The sequence below is a fragment of the Miniopterus natalensis genome, chromosome 9 (genome assembly GCF_054644295.1).
Source record: "Miniopterus natalensis isolate mMinNat1 chromosome 9, mMinNat1.hap1, whole genome shotgun sequence".
NCBI classification, from domain to species: Eukaryota; Metazoa; Chordata; class Mammalia; order Chiroptera; family Miniopteridae; genus Miniopterus; species Miniopterus natalensis.
The window spans coordinates 6651005-6665532 of NC_142089.1; the positions used below are offsets into that span (position 1 = coordinate 6651005).

The 14528-nt window shown below is 39.5% G+C and overlaps 1 protein-coding gene across 5 annotated transcripts in view; it reads left to right on the forward strand.

Moving 5' to 3' along the window:
- The window catches only part of RERE (arginine-glutamic acid dipeptide repeats), a 345910-nt gene that overhangs the window by 85142 nt on the left and 246240 nt on the right, over nt 1–14528 (forward strand). Inside the window, exon 1 of one of the 5 annotated variants that reach the window (XM_087820127.1) lies at nt 2057–2365. The exons of 2 other annotated variants lie outside the window; for them this stretch is intronic. The gene's annotated coding sequence lies outside the window, so the exon portion shown is untranslated. Of the gene's footprint in view, nt 1–2056; nt 2366–2403; nt 2451–11321; nt 13506–14528 lie in introns of those variants that run through there. 2 more of the 5 variants (XM_087820129.1, XM_087820130.1) reach the window with 2 other exon arrangements.

Consider the following 14528-nt stretch of genomic DNA (forward strand, 5'->3'; position numbering starts at 1 on the left):
TGACCTAGAATGGGGCCTCAGGGAAGCTTCTCTGACAAAGTGATATTTGACCTGAGATCTGAAGGAGGAATAGGCTTTTGTGTGTGTGTGGTAGGGAAATATTCCTGCTCTCTTGGGAAGAAGCAGTGATGGCCTGCAGTAGAAATCCTGATACCTTGGGGAAATTGAAAGACAGGTGTAATTGAAAGATGCGGGACTGGGTGTGGAGGGCTTATCAGAGAGGATGCAAGACAAGGACAAAAGAACGTAAGTGTCATAAAGTGCTGTCAGAGCATTTAGGATCCTGAGAGACTAGGCGTAGTATGAATTTTAAAAGAGCAGTTTGGCTGTTCTCACCAGCCCTTTTCAATTCACCCTAAAACACAGGAAAACAAAACAAAACTCTCTTCAGCCTCGGGGGTGGTGGTGGTGGTGGTGGTGGTGGGTGGTGGGTGGTGGGGGGTGGTGGGGGGTGTGTGTGTGTGTGTGTGTGTGTGTGTGTGTGTGTGTCTGTGTAGCTGGTTAGAAAATGGAAGTGTTTCCCAGCATAGGAATGCCTTTTGTAAGAGAGAAACATTGATTCATTCCATTTATTTATGCATTCATTGGTTGATTCTTGTATGCGCCCTGACCAGGGATTGAACCTGCAACCTTGGTGTATCAGGACAGTGCTGTAACCAACTGAGCTAACCAGCCAGTGCCAGAACACCTCTAATTTGTATTGACTACAGCCACCTTTTAGGGTGGCAAAAACATTATGCTTCATCTGCTCTCACTCTTAGTGCTTGTGCTGTTAGTAGTTTTAGGTAGATATTTCTGTCTCCTGTAGAGTAACTTGATTTTTCTATAAAAGAGATCAGCAGAATGATGTTTAAATAGCAAATGTTCATGTCAGCATTTCAGTTTGGTTGTCTGTGCCGGCACGTACCCCTACCCCCACCCCGGTCAAGAGACTGGGCAAATCACTTATCTAAGTCTCTGACTGTTGGTAAGAGGGGCCCTATTAATTCAGTGACATTATTGCACCTTGGGAGGTCCAATAACATTTATAAAACTATTCGAGAGTTCAATAAAACTTGCCTAGAAGGCAAAAGATGTAATATTTAAAGATACTAAAAGTAATCATTTGAATTTTGAGCTTGTGACTTTCAAATTTGGGTTGACACCGAGTAAGCTTAATACTCTGAATTCATATTTTCTACAGTCTCTTATTTAATAGGAAAATTTATCTGGGCTGCTACTACTAGGGAGTACATACTATGAATGTAATTTAATTTTAATAAATTTTAGCAAGTTGATTTATGTTTACCATATTGGATGTGGGGAAGAAACTAATTTTAAATTAACAGTTGGTAATTCTATTTAGATGCACATAAAAATGGAATTAATGAGGGGGGTCTGGAATCCTGTGGGGTATATGTATATTTAAGGCCGCTTGGCAAGGAATGTGCATTTATTTTGCTTCCTTCTTAGATCGACAGTGAAGCCTGATTTAAGTATGCCTTGTTTAGAAGATGGATCTCTGATTTCTTGGGTAAAAGGATTGGAGGGAAGAATTTTAAACAAATAACTTAGAAAATTCTTAAGTTATAAGGAAAATTGGGGTCAGAATTATTGTGTGACACCAAACAATGATTCTCTACTGTGCATCTTTAAACACTTTGGGGGTGTCTATGATTGTTGGTTATTTCATCTGCATTTATTAGACGTCAGAAGTGGTTGGTATTAATATTCCTGGCAGAAGCAGAGGCACCTCTAGGACGTGTGAACTGCTGATCACTCACGGGGATGCGCTGCCTCTTTAATATCTTGCTTGCAGATGCATTTTCTAGCTGACCACGCTATTAAGAGCTGCCATCAATCACGCAGCCTCTCAGTTCCGGCTGTCAGCAGGGGAGGGAGGATTGGGGAGATTTGAGGCTGGCCCAGCCTAGGAAGGAGATAAAATTGCAACGGCTTTGTGTGTGCGCGCGCGTCCTCGGTGGCAGCGGGCAGGAGCGCGCCAGGAGCAGGCCGGGCTCCAGCCCGGGTTTTGCAGGCCGCCGCCGCCGTGGGGAGGCTGCTCTTTCTCTCCGGTGTCTGGGTCTCAAGCATGTGGCAGTGGTGGCCCAGCCTCTGGGGCTGAAGGAGCGCGGCCGCATACCCCCAGCCGCGGGCGGGGCCCCGTGTGGCCACCGACTCCCCCCTTGGAGCCTCTGAGCTGTGGGGACCTGTGACCGCTTCTCTGCGCCGCTGCCCTGCATCGGACAGGGGGCCTCCTTTTGTTTAGCAAGTGCATTCTTGCCCCGAGCCCCCGCCCGCCCCTGCCCACGGCCTGAGTTTGGGGGCCCCGCGCTGGAGGAGGACGAGGCCCGCAGGCCCAGCTCCTGCTGCTGACCGGCCGCAGGCAAGTGGCCAGCGACTTGTGCTGTGAGGGGGATGCGGGTCTCTGGCCAGGAAGTTGATCAAGTGTGGGCGCAGGGCTCTCGGAGGTGGGTGTGCGGAGTGCCGGAGCTGACCCTAGGAACGACGAACAACTCGGGTGTTCCCAAGAATGGTGGTGGCTTTCCAGGAATCGGGAATCTGTATTTGTTGTGTCCCGTTGCATTTCTGTTGGCTTTACTAGTCCCAATCACATAAATCAATTAAGAAACATCTTTGGGGCAGAAAACACATGATTTTTAAAGAACGTGTGTGTATTTTTGTCTTCTCTGAAAGGAAAGCCTTACGATGAACAATGTATAATCCAAAAGTCACTGATCAGAAACTTCATTGCTTACTGTGGAGTAAATTTAAATTGAAAAATGGATTTGATGGACTTGATTATAATTTAGGGGTATCTTACAAATAATTTATTTCTTAGACCAAAATATGGTTATTTTACCGGAGTAGCTAAAATGCAGAGATAGTTTTGAAGAAGATTGCTTGCTTGAAGTTTAAATTGTTAAAAATTTTTTGGTTTGAGATGGTGGCTTCCCCACCCCCTTCCCCTTGTTTACTCAAATCTTGTACTCCCTTGGAAGCTATGGGGAGACCTGCTTGACCACTCTTGTTTGCTGAGAGAGAAACTCCTGTAATAGGTTACTTTGTTTTACTCTTCTGGGCGCACATGTGCCACTGTTCTCCTTGGGGCATTGTTCAGCTGGAGGCCGCCTCTCAGCCATATGGAAATTAAAATAAAAAAGGTATGCAAATGAACGCAGGGGTCAACAGAGATTAATTTTTCCCTTTGAAATTGTGTATCAGTGTGCTTTAAGATTGAGACACTGAGTAAAAGTTGAGAACAGAGTTGACAAAGTCCTTAAAATCCTGTGCCAAAATTGCTATACTGAGTCTCCCTCCCTCCCTCCCTCCCTCCCTCCCTCCCTCCCTCCCTCCCTCCCTCCCTCCCTCCCTTCCTCCCTTCCTTCCTCCCTCCCTTCCTTCCTTCCTTCCTTCCTTCCTTCCTTCCTTCCTTCCTTCCTTCCTTCCTTCCTTCCTTCCTCTCCAAATTTAAAGTAGACATGATTAGAAACCTTACAGATGGGAACAATATCCCATGTAAACCCGTTGATCTGTGGGCAATTATTTCCAGATGCACAGCCATCTCTGCATTTTTATGTGTGTTAGATTTGGGCTCTAAGAAGCAATTGCTTTTCTGAATATTTACATTGCCTAGTAAAATAACACAAGGAAGACATTTTAGAGGCTTTACAGTAACTTCACAATAGTGTGGGAGTAGCAGTTAGAAGCTTGTATTTGTTTTTTCCAACTCTGTAATTTAGTAGTGTTTAAACTGTTTTATAAAGATCTCTGGGACCAGTGAAAGGTGGTTTTCAGTCCAGAGCACTTGAGTGCTCATTGTACTCTGGCAGGCCCTGGCGCGCTTGGCAGGCCGCGCTTGAAATGTTATTTGATCTGGTTGCATGATAGAATTGACTAAGATTACGCTTTTTCCCTCCCCCGTGGCTGTTGAAAGTGATGCATCAACGAGTACTGTGCAGTAACATATTTAGAGACTCAACCTAGATTCATTCACTCTAAGAGGGTTTCCAGAAAAAAACGCCATTTAGATTTTTGTCTTGTTTTGTGGTTTTGCATTTATGAATCGAGGCGAGAGCTGACGTAATGTAGCTGTACCACTTCCTTTGTGTGTGTATGGGTTTTTATAGCCTGTGTTCCTATAGGATATGTTCCAGTCTACATGGTTGTGATTATTTCTGAAATGCTTGAATGTGTGTATATTTTCAACTGGGTACCTCAGCTTTGTGCGAATTTATTGTTTACATTGTAGGTCTGTAGGGGTGACGTGAGGGGGAGGAGTGTGATGGTGAACCCTGCCAACTTGTCAGTAAGGTTCAGTGAATTGCCTGTGTGTTATGCATACTAGCCTTTCATTTTAATTAGTGCAACTGTGTACAGCTGTTAGGTCAGAATGCATTGGCTGCTCCTGCAGGGCAGTTTTATCTTACACTAGAGGTTTTATGGACTTGTCTGGCTGTGTTTCTTAATCCCTTCCCCATTGCCACCGTGTCTGCTTTTAAGCAAGTGATACAACAAGGCAAGCTTTTGTTTACTCATGTAATAGTTTACTTGTGAGAGATTTATTTTTGATTTTATTTATTAGTAGGTCTTACATTTACTATGCTTTTCCAAGGTCAAAGGGTTTCGCTTGCTATTGTGTAGTCAAAGTAGCCAGTTGAACCATCCATTTTATAATGACATAGGAAGCCAGTATTTTTTCTTCTTCTTCCAAACTTGTTCTTTGTTTGCTATTCTAGGATTAGTCTGTAAAACTCAAACAGAAATAAATGTTAGTTCCATGGAGATAATAACATGGTTAAAATGTTTCCCCCTGTCTCTTACCTCTTGTTACACTGTACCAAAGGGACTTAGTGAGCCATTGACTAATAGCAGTTTGGCCATGGGCTGGATGATTAATAGAAGGGATTAGAAATGGCTCTGTTCAGGGACATGTGTGGTCATCTTCAAATTGTAAAATGTGTTTTTTTTTGCTCCAAGTTATTGGAAAGTATTTACTTTAAGATTGGGTAGCTTTGTGTCTTTGAATATAGGCCTATGACACAATCAGGCTTTTCAGGCTAAAATAGGTTGTCATGTGAATGACACATTTTTCTCAATGGTCTGGTCTCCTTATTGTTGCCTTTGTCCTGAGATATCTCCACAGGCTTCTAAGGCTGTCTACCACATTTTAAAAAAGGAGCAAAAGTCAAAAGCCAAATTGAGTGAACACTTTTTATACAAAGAGTGAATGTGATGCCTTTTGCAGAGGCCCAGTTTACTGATAGACCTTGGGGATGTTGGGGACACTGGTGGGATGGTATTGGGTTCTGCTGGGGTGGGAGGGAAGGGAAGTTGGCTTAGGTTGAGAGATCTTTTAATTCAGTGAAGAAATGGGTCCTTCTTAAAATAACCTGGAATGAGGAAAGAGAGTGTAACATTTTAAAGAAAAATCTGATAATTTTAATATAACTAATCTAGAAAATGTCTTCTCTAATTAAAAGAAATAAAAACATTGGAATCAGAGACTGCTGAATCTATAGAAAAAATAGAGGAAGTTAAGTAGCCTAGATTTAAACAGGTTATTTCAAAAGTGCATTTGTAAGTATTTTTTCTTTTTGAGACCACATTTCTTCATCCCAGATGTTAATGGTTGTGGATTTGCCCTCCAAAATCTATCTAATCCTTGTTGTATTTGTAATGAAAAACAATAGAACAATAATGTTGGCATTTAATTAACAGTGAAATAAGCATAGTCATACTCAATTTTTAATGCTATCACCTGGAGCTATGCTGGTGTAATTAATCAATTTACTCATGTATAGTTTGGTGGTAAATAGCTAGGCTGCCTGAGTTTCATTCCTTGTTCCGCCACTTACTGTGAGACCTAGGATAAGTTACTTAGCCTCTTATGACTGGTGAAAGTCTACCTTAGAGGGTGTGTAAAATTCTTTGCAATGTGCCTGGCATGTAATGACAGCTAATACTTAATATAGTGAGCACTAATTATGCTCTAGGTCCTGTTTTAGTTGCTGAAGAAACAAAAACAGATAAAGTTCCTGTCCTCACAGCACGTACGTTCCAGCAGAGGAAGACAAAACAGATACAGAGGAGCATGATGATTTCTGAAACTTCAGAGGTAACTTCTGGGCGTGCCAGTGAGTTTTTATTTTAGAAGTTTAATATGGGACGTGGAACATCAGTGTTTAAGCCACTTTTTCTTCTTCCTTGATAAAAATGTGTTTCTCACACTGCTAGGTGATTTATTAGTAATTGTTAACAATTTTTGGCTCACAGGTGGAATAGAGGAGGAAGACATTTTTTCTGGGAAAGACAAAAAAAGGGATGAGAGAAGAAATTAAAGGTAGTGACTCGGTTTAAGTGCCCAGCAGTAGAAGGGGAATGTTGAATCATGGCCTGTCCTTCAAAAGAAACATCACGGCCCTGACTCGTGTGGCTCAGGTGGTTGGGCATCATCCTATGTGCTGAAAGGTCACCAGTTAGATTCCTGGTTAGGGCACATCCTGGGTTCAGGCCCAGGCTAGGGTGTGTTCGGGAGGCAACTGATTAATGCTTCTCTCTCTCCCCCTCTCCTTTCTTCTTTCTCTCTAAATATATATATATATATATATATATTTTTTTTTTTCAGGGCACATTAATCGTATATAAATGTATATTTAAAAAAAAGAAATATTATACATTTAGGATTAAAGCTCAGTGGAGAAAGCTGTAGATGCCCATCTGTTTATGTAAATGGTTCCAATTATGTACACACTTAAATTTTCTCACAGAGGCTAAGGAAAAAGATTAGGAAGAAATACACAAAATGGTAATAGTGCTAATCTCTGGATAATGGATGATTTCATTTCCTTAATATTGTTCTTCTTTGCATGAATGACTTAATTCTTGCAGGTTTAAATGCCTCTGAAGTACAAAGGAGGAAACAGGTTTAGAGAGAGGTTAAGCGATTTGACCAAGGCCCCACAGCTAGTGAGTGGTGAGGCCAGGAGTCCAAGCCACATCCTGACCCCCTGTTTTTAACTTGACCACCTCTCATCCTATAAAGGTGACCTTTGTAAAAGGGCCTCACTTGGCCTCCCTGCCCCATTCCAAACTGTGGTCCATAAGGCTTTGGGATTTATGTTAACCAGAGGGTACTCACTGAAACTTAAATAGAAGGAGCTAATGCTGAGGTAATGCTTGTACATGCAGTTATTGGAAAAGAAAAGCCAATATTCTGGCAAGAGGAGGAAATGGAAGAATGACTTGAGAAAGAGGTCTTAAAGGTACAGCATCATAAAAGGGTAAAAGGAGGAGATGCTTCCAAGTGGGAGTGACAGTACAATCATATTGTACTAGGTTTTGGACTAGAGAATGAGAATTGAGACAACACTATTGAAAATACAGCATTTATTTAATCAGGAGTGAGGTAACCCCTGAGAATTTGGTGAAAGCAGAGCAGACAAGGAGGTGGAGGATGGCCTGAGATGTGTAGAAGCTAATTTGCAGTTGGTAAGAAAATGCTGAGAAGCTTGACAGTAAGAGAAAGAATGATAGAAGGTAGCTAGAAGAGGCTGCAGGTTAACAAAGTTAGCTGGTTGCTGCATCAAGAGATTAAGGGCTATGACATTCTGTAGGTAGGACTTTAGGATGATTAATATGACTGCTGTGTTCAGGTTTTCGGGTTAAAAATGAGGGAATGGAGGTGAATCACTATAGAAAGTAGAAAACATTTTAATTTTAAAGGATTAATAAGAAGTTAGTTGTGAAGAGTTTTTAAGAATATGGAAGGTAGGTATGGGAAATCCTTTATAAAATTATTTATGCTAGGAAGATGTGTAATAATCACTCGGTTTTAAAGATGAACAATTAGATCTGTTTCTCATGTCTTATTTTCCACGAAGTGAAAACCACAACTGTGGTTTAAAAAAGGGTCAGTTTATATGTGACTGTTGAACTTCAAAGGAACAAAGTAGAGTGTATATACTGTGCATTTGAAAAGCTGCTTAAGTCAAAAGCCTCCAGGTGGTGTATGCTGCTGTGTTCACAGCTGTATTTACCACAAGCTCACCAGATTATCTACTAATAATTTTAAAATAGCTGGGTAGAAACAGTGGTATATTCAAGTCTTTGCTGGTTGTGGACCTCAACAACAATAGTGACTTTACTTGTATGCATTTAGGAAAGTGCCAGTTGAAATGACTTCCTTCCTTTTGCATTGCTGTCAAGATTTCTAACTTGGGCCAGTTTATGCTTTGCATAGACAACCAGAGTGCTTACATACAGAAGTAGATAACTAGGGTTTTAAAAAATTTACTATTATTTTTTTAATGTGGTCTCTTATGAGTAGATTGGAGAATGGCTTTTGACTATCTTTAAAAAAATGTTTTTGTTAAAAATGTTTTTAATTTTAAAAGTGTTTTTGGAGGTGATGCCTTACACATGTATAATATTATATAGTCAGCACCTGTAATTTTTGGTATTACCAACAAACAAAAAAACAAGACAAAAACCCTGCAATATTCAAATCTGCTCTTTAATATAAATTACTTTTTCTCTTACAAAAATTTAATACAAGTTCTTTTGGGAGCACTTACATTACTAAGTGTTAATTCTCTGGGAGGACCACACGTACTACTGTTTATTTACTTAGTAAAGCAAATAGTTTGCATAAATTAATTGTAAAACAGGAAAATAGCTTGAAACGTTATCTAGGAATTTTAAACATGTGAGGGCGCGCTAAGAAAGACATGCACATTTATCTAGATTGAACCTCCCGACCAATTATTTTCTTCCTTCTATAGGTATTTAGGTATTTATACCCTGTGCTCCACTTATGTATTCCTCCCTCAATAACTGATCTTTCTACTGTGTCCAAAATTTTGCCTTTTCCAGATGTCATATACTTGGAAGCATAGAGTATGTAGCCTTTTCAGACTGGCTTCTTTCACATAGTAATATATATTTAAGAATCCTCCATGTCGCTTTGTGGCTTGATAGCTTACTTCTTTTTATCACTGATTAATATCCCATTGTTTGGATATACTAGAGTTTATTTATCCATTCACCTGTTGAAGTACATCTTTGTCCTTCCAAGTTTTGGCATTTACAAATAAAGCCACTATAAATATTCGTGTGCAGGTTTTGTGCAAGTTTTCAACTCATTTGGATAAATGTAATTTCTGATCATATGGTGAGAGTATGTTTAGTTTTGTAAGAAACTGCCGTACTGTCTTTCAAAGTTTCTGTATGATTTTGCATTCCCAGTTTCAGTGAATAAGAGTTCCTTTTACTTTACATCCTTGCTAGTATTTTCTGTCATTTTTTTATTTTAGCCATTTTTATTAAAATGTTTTAAATAACTTCATTTCTGGTGCCAGCTATATTGCAAGTTTTGATTTTGTCTATTTGCCATAGAGAAGAAATGAGGACCATAAATATTGTATATATGTGCCTCATTTTCCATCCTGTAGGTGAAAAGGCATAAAGGTATACATTTAGGAATAATATAATGTGATTACTCTTAAAAAAAACAAACATGGGCATAATTCTGCTATAATGATTTTAGGTTATGATTCATGTAAAATATAGTAATATTAATATTGTAGTGTTTCCATGTAAATGTTATTTCCCCTCAGTTACCCAGCGTTTCTCATTTTACAGTATATTTCATTTTTTGTAAGAGAAAGATGCTTTGAGTGTTTTGAAATAAACTCTGTCAGAGGTCTTTATTTGCTAGATATTTATGGATGCGAAGATTTGTATTGAATGGTCAAGGCACTCAGACATAAGGAAGATTTGGTCCTGTCCTTGGAGGTTATAATATACCTAATAATAATTATAGCAGTGAATATTCAAGGGCATACTATAGGGCAGATATTGTACACTTCTAAGTTGAGGTACTTCCCAGTTATTCTTACTTAGAGCATTTTTGACTTTGCATTTGTATAGTTATTGGAATTTACCATCAACCTAGCTGTGCTCTATACCTACCCAAAGCCTTGGTTGTGAAGATGATTTGGATAGGCTTTTCTGGTAGTTACGAAGTTCATTAATTCCCCCGCCAAGGGTCCTTACCTTTATTTTTATCAGGGACTGCATCAAGTATTGGTTCAAGTTATGGTTTCCCTCTGGAACAGAGTTTGTGATCATTTGGTTCCATTTCACAGTACACAGTTGCAGGTAGTTTGTGGAACTCCTGAAGCCCATCCATGGACCTCTCATTAAGAGCTCCTGTTCTAGTGAGCCCTAAGTCTCTATTGAAATTTCTAGGAAACCTTTGTATTTCTTATTTTTGGCAGATTTGCTTTTCTTGCATGGTGTGGTGTGAGGCCACTGATGTGTATGGAGCCTTGTGGAGCTTGTCGTCTGTGTCTTGAATGGTTGATCCAGGGGTCCCCAGGCTGCTGTTTGCCATGGCAGATTGCCTTTATGAGGATCCAGAAGAGAAACTATTCTCAGTTCTTTGTACCAGAAAGAACTGACCTCCTTAGCATGTGGTTTGTTTTTAACTTAGGTATTTAGAATCCTGTGGCTGATTACATTTTCTTTGAGCTATTTGCTTATAAAATTTTGGCCACATCTTAAAGAGGGTGTAAATAGCCCGGCCGGGCATGGCTCAGCGGTTGAGCGTCGACCTGGGATCCAGCCGATCGGGGTTCAATTCCCAGTCGGGGCACATGCCTGGGTTTCGGGCTCGATCAGTGACTCTCTCATCGTTGATGTTTCCCTCCCTCCCTCCCTCCCTCCCTCTCCTTCCCTCTCTCTGAAATCAATAAAGATACATTTTAAAAAAAAAGGTATAAATAAAATGAACCTGAATACTTTCTTCATGTTTTCATCTTTTCAGTTCCCCTTCTTCTATTGCAATGTTCCTTTGTCCCAGCAGAAAGAGAAGCAATATAGTATAGAGCACAGGCTCTGGCCTGTATGAACTCTGAGACTTGCCTTATGGCCTGAGGAAAGTGTTTGACCCCTGTGTGCTCAGGGTCCTCTATAAATCATTCCTACTTTGTGTGGCTACTGGGAGGGTAAAGTGGAAAACTTGTAGAGCAGTACCTGGTACATGTAAGTGCTGAATAAATCTCAGTTATTGTCATCATCCCAGTTCCCTCGTTTATTTTGAACTTTATTTCATATTGCCTGAATCTCAGTAAGCTGCCTTAAGTAAGCCACTTTTAAAGTAAGCCATGCTATAAATCTTCCCCACCCTTTTTATTTTATTATGCAAAGGTTTAATTTTTGCCTGAAGACAGTCATTTAAAGAAATTATGTAGGGGAGTGTTATGGACTGAACCAAGTCCCGCCCCCCCGAGTTCTTTATGTTGAAGTCCTAACCCTAACGTTTTGGTATTTGGAGATGAGGCCTTTGAAGGTAATTAGGTTTAGATGAGGTCATGAGGTGGGGCTCCATGATGAGAATAGTGTCATTATAAGAAGAGAAAGACCAGAGTTCTCTTTGCCATTTGAGAACACAGTGAGAAAGCAGGGAGCTGAATTGGCTGGAACTTTGATTTTGGATTTCCCAGCCCCCAGAACTGTGGGAAATAAATTTCTGCTTTTTAAACCACCCAGTCTATGGTATTCTGGTATAGCAGCCTAATACAGAGAGTAGATTTCATACATGCAGAGTAGAAGATGATCAGTAGCTTATCATAGAGACTTAGCTTTTTGAGAGTGAAATGGGGATTATGCTTCTGTTTGCAGAAGGCTTTACATCTACTGAACAGCCAGCCTTAGCCTTCTCTGACCTCTGTTTTGGTCCTCACAGCTATCTTATGAAGGAGACAGAGCAGATGCTGGCTTCTCAGGTTACAAAATGAAAGAGCCAAGTCTACAGAAGTTAATTGAGTTGCCTACATTCACAATTTCCATTTTGGAAGTAGCCAAGCCTCTTAGTAGCTGTGTTCTGTCTTCTATATCTGTTGTTCCTTCCATGAACACCTTAATATTGTCAGTTGAGTGTTCTAATCCTTTTGCTTAGAAGAACATAACCTTTATTTTTAGTCTTTGTAGGGATATTATTCTCAAAGTGGAGAAATCTCCCACTTTTTACATTTTTGACATGGGAACTGAAACATCAGTGGTGAAATTGTTGAATTTGTATCTTTCCTTTCTCAGGGAGAAAAATGGAATTTATGAATTAATTGGCCTGCTGGTAAGATTTGAAGTATAAAATTTCTGTGAAGTATCATAATTCTAAGGAATGTGACAGTACCTGATTAGTACTTAAAACATATTATCTTTCTATTTTGGTCCAAGTATTGGTTTGTCATTCAGTCTTGCTGATGAATGTCTAGAATGTAGTAGTTATAGTAGTACATAGTAGGAGCTGTGTACAGTCAAAAGATTGCCATTCATTTCAGTTAAGGTGAATTGAGTATGTCTTGATCAAAGAGAAGAAACAGGAGTGTTAGGAGCTACAAACTGTAAGTAGTTAAAAGGAAAAAAAATTCTGCCCAAAACCCTAACCCAAACTTTGCTCTTTATTCTGAAAGAATTCTGAATTTTTTACAAAGTTAATGCTGTTTATGCGCCATCAGAACATAACTGTGTTTGCTCCATTCCCATTATATTTTAACAAAGAAACTAAAAAAATAAAATTTTTACTTCCTGATGATAAAATGATTTATTTGAGATTAAAATCTTAGATTAAAAAAAACCCTCATTGAGATAAAATTCTCATAACAGACAATTCACCCATAATACATGTGTACAAGTCAGTGGTTTTTAGTATAGTCAAAGAGTTGTGCAAACCATCACCATGATATCATTAGGAATAAATTTTTATATGGACTGTTATTAGTGATTAATTGCGTGCTTCTAGATAATCCTTACGTGTAAATTTGTACTTCTATGAGTAAGAATATAATTTAGCTATATGCTTTACCATTACAGTATATAATTGGCTTAAAGCATTCAAACCCAGCTTTTGTTTAGGTGGTTTGACATAAGGGAGTCAACTTCAGCCCAAGGTTAGATGACTCCCTTCAAGGGGTAAGGCAGCTATGATATGGTGTGAAAATGGGATGTCTTCTTAGCATATTATCTGGAGAAATTGCAACTTTCCCAGAGCATTGTTTTTATATGTGCTGTACTCAAAATGTGTTAGACATTTGCCATTTTCAGCAGTTTGTGATAAATAATTTTTCATTAGTGAAAAGGCAGCCAGCCATAGTTATGTTTCAGATGAGGGGAATTTCTTATGTTGATTCCTTCCCACGGTTCATCAAATTCAAGTAGGCCCTTAAGGCCGTGGAGCAATCATACTCAATTTCCCTTGTCCATTTGCTTGCCCAGTTTCCTAGATGACTTTCATACTTTCTCCTTTTACACTTCCTCCCTGTTTTTATGCTCTGCTTCCTGCTTCAGTGAGAAAAATCAAAGCAGTCAGAAGAGAAGTTCCACAGACTCCCACCACCTTGACCTACCTTGCAGCACAGGTTCTGCCTTCCTGGCTGCGGGTGGAGGGAGTGCTGTTCTCACGCCCTCCAATGCCAGCCAGCCCAGCCCAGCTGGTCCCTCCACTCCCACCCCTGCCCTCTCAGGTAATAATTTTCTGTCTCTCATGTTATTAATGTTTCAGACTCTACTGGATCATTCTCAACAGTGTACAAATGTGCTGCTTTTCTCCCATTGTAAAACAAATACAAAAACAAAACCCCCTTTTTTTTGACCTGACTCCCTGTTGGCTATTGCTTATTTCTCTGCTCCTCTTTGCAGCAAAACATTCCTTCTGCCTGAAATACATTTCCCCAGATATCTGTGTGGCCTCACTTTCGAGACTCACTGAGGCCTACCTTAACCCTTGGTGTCTGCTCCTGATTTCCCTCACCCTGCTCAGTTTCCCCTAGAATATTGTCTTTTCACATACTATATATGTATTTATTTCCATTACTTATTGTCCTGTACCTCCCAGTAGAATGTAAAGTCCTGAAGGACAGGGATTTTTAACTGTAGTTCACTGATGTATCCCCAGCAGGTAGAACAGTAACTGGCACATAGTAGGTGTCTGATAAATATTTGTTGAATCTCTACACTGTGCCTGGAACTCATGGCTTTAAAAATTATCTAAATGAATGTAACTGTTTATCTCTAGCTCTTACCCACTCAGCTGCCTTCTTCATATCTCCACTTGGATGTTAATAAGCATCTAAAACTTAACATCCCCAAATGGAACTTCCAGTGTTTTCCCCTACACCGCACACAGTTGTAGGGTTTTTGTTTTTTAAACTCTCCAGCTAGTAGGATTTTACTTGTCAGTTCTTTTCTTTGGTGTATAAATTGTACCATCCAGAATGTCAGAGGTAGACTGCAATAATCTTTGGTTATTTAGTTTCATCTGGCACTTCTATAGCATTTTATAACATTTTTTGAATATTGAAAAAAATTCTAAACTGTACTATACCAGTGAAAATAAATCAGTGTCCATTATTTAATTTAATTAACAGTATTTTTTTGTGTGCATTTTGTAGAACCATTAATTAGTATTTTGTTTGATACTTGGAAATATGGTCTTAGCTTTCAAAGTAAGGAACTAAGAATGTTTGTTATTGAAACTTTGATTTAAA